Genomic DNA, 2,860 nt, shown 5'->3' on the forward strand with positions numbered 1-2,860 from the left:
GGTGGTAGTCCTGGAAGCTCGTCTGGGAAGACATCTAGAAACTCTCTGACTACAGGTACTGAGGCGGGCTCCCTGACCTGACTATCAAGCTCTCTCACATGAGCTAGAAACCTTTGACAACCTCTCCTGAGCAACCTACGAGCCTGTAGGGCTGATATCAAACCTCTAAGTGTACCCCTCCTGTCTCCCCTGAAGACAACCTCTGACCCATCCTGTACTCTGAACTTGACTACCTTGTCTTTACAATCCAAGGTAGCACCATGAGCAGATAGCCAATCCGTCCCTAGAATGACATCAAAATCTATCAAGTCTAGAACCACAAGGTCGGCTGGAAGGCATCTACTCTCAATAAACACTGGGCTATACCGGCAGACTGACTCTGTCATTGATGGATCACACTTGGGTCCACTGATCCAAAGGGGACACTCTAACCCAGAGACTATCAAACCCAACCTCTCTACAGCTCTCGAAGCAACAAAAGAATGAGAAGCACCAGGGCCCATTAAAGAATACACATCAGAACATCCAATGATGAGATTACCTGACACCATGGTGTTTGACGTGTTAGCCTCCTGCTGTGTCATAGTGAAGATCTGAGTTAGAGCTGATGGACCTTCACCCTGGGAACCTGTTGAAGAAGAGGCTGCCCCTCTCCCTCTGCCTCTACCATTACCCTGAGTCATGGCTGGAGCTGCTGGCTGAGCCACACTACCTGAAGCTGTCTGCTGAGACTGTGCCATCATGGCTGCATTAGGACATCCCCGTGCTATGTGTCCCTCATGTCCGCATCTGAAACATGTTGTTGTCCCAAACCGACAGACTCCCTTGTGCGGTGTACCGCACCTCAAACATTCTGAGCCATCCGAACCAGAGCTCCAACCACCACCTAAACCCATACCAGACTTTAACCTGTTCCAGAACTTATTCTTCTTGGGCTTGGCTTTACCCCACTTTTTGCTTCTTGAGGCTACTGTACTTAGAGATGAGAGATCAAACTTTCCTCTGCTTGGGGTCTTGGAACTCGAGGGTTGTGCCACCTGCTGTTTAACTGTCCCCTGTATAATGGCACTAGCTTCCATCTTCCGTGATGCATCCACTATGGTGTGGAAGCTCTCTCTCTCTGCTACTAGGATCAAGGAGGAATACCTAGGATGGAGCCTCATGGTATACATCCTAACTTTCTTTTGATCTGTGTCATATGCCTGACCCACATACTGCAACAACTCTAAGAATTTATCTGTGTACTCATCGACACTCATGTCCTCTGTTTGTCTCAGCTGCTCAAACTCAATAACTTTCAGCTCTCTTGAACTGTCAGGAAAAGCCCATCCAGCAAACTCGTTGGCAAACTCTTCCCAAGATAGGCTATCCAACCTTGGGTCCACATAATTTTTAAACCACTCCCGTGCTTTCTTACATTTCAATGTGAACCCCGCCATTTGAATGGCTCTACTATCACTAGCTCCCAGCTCATCTGTTATCATCTTTACCGTTTTGAGGTACTCAAATGGATCATCACCTGTCTTGAACTTGGGAGCATCCAGCTTTAGGTAATCCGTCATCTTTACTTTGCTCCCCATAGATGAGCTAGGTTTGGGTGTTTGGACATCAGGGACTATAGGTTCTGCTGGTGGAGGAGGAGGTGCAGCATTCCTTGGGTTAGGGTTTGCTGGATTTGGATAGAAGGGTGAGGGTGGAAACATAGGGTACTGTGGGTATGGTGGGTAAAAGGGAGGATAGGGCATGAAAGTAGGATATGGATTATAACTGGAGTAATCCGATGTACTCCCCATCGGACACCCTGGGCCCTGTGGATAGGGTTGGTACTGGGGTGGGTGAATAAAACCCGAGGCCTGAGCGCCTCCTTGGGGCTCTCCCATATCCTTTCCTGACATACTCATGCCCAGACTACTATCTCTTCTCTGTTCATCCTCCTCTGATTCCCTCACATCAGGTGACATTCCACCCTGAATTGATCTGTTCATCCTGTACATCTGATAAAATCCCATACATGATCATACATTTTCATAAAAACTTTAAACTTTTCATATACCAAGCTTGACCTGTGCATGTATCATAACTGTATACATAAAACCCCTTACTGGAGCCCTCATCAAATGCTCCAGTTGGGTCAACATCTCATATGTCAAGCCTGGTTCAACATATCTCATCATTAAAACATTTACATAAAGGTCATGTACAACAGGGATTTACAATAAACATTAGGGCCAAGCACAATACTAATCCTCATTACATTACTTTACATTACATTACATGTCCACTACAACTCTATTACATAACATAGCCATTACCCTTGCTGACTTCCTGCTATCTCTGACCCTGCAAACCTGGGGGTTAGGGGAAAGAGGTGAGCTATAAAAGCCCAATGAGCAGAACAGTAAAAACGGTTTATTAAACATATGCTTTCATGAAATGTATCACATCACAAACAATTCACATCAAGGATGGACTTATCACCAATGGCCCTCTACATAATCCAATGTGCCCAGCCCACAACCGGAGCTCCTCAGGACTTTTGCTTAACATATCATAACATAACATACCCATCTGTGCTAGGGGCGTAGAATGGGCCTCGACCCGGACTTTCTCTTACTCTGTGCCTGTAACGACCCAAAAATTGGACCGCTACCGGCGCTAGGATCCAGATCGACATAAGGTCGCCAGGACCCGTAGCAAGCCTGCTATACTCTCTGTGTACCTGTAAAATCCCATACATGATCAAACATTTTCTGTAAAACCATACAACTGATGCTCTGAACCAAGGCTCAACCTGTGCATGCACTATCTCTGTACTATAAAACCCCTAACTAGAGCTTGCTCTAGATGGGTTCAACTCATA

Source organism: Manihot esculenta, chromosome 18 (assembly GCF_001659605.2).
Source record: "Manihot esculenta cultivar AM560-2 chromosome 18, M.esculenta_v8, whole genome shotgun sequence".
Classification (NCBI taxonomy): Eukaryota; Viridiplantae; Streptophyta; class Magnoliopsida; order Malpighiales; family Euphorbiaceae; genus Manihot; species Manihot esculenta.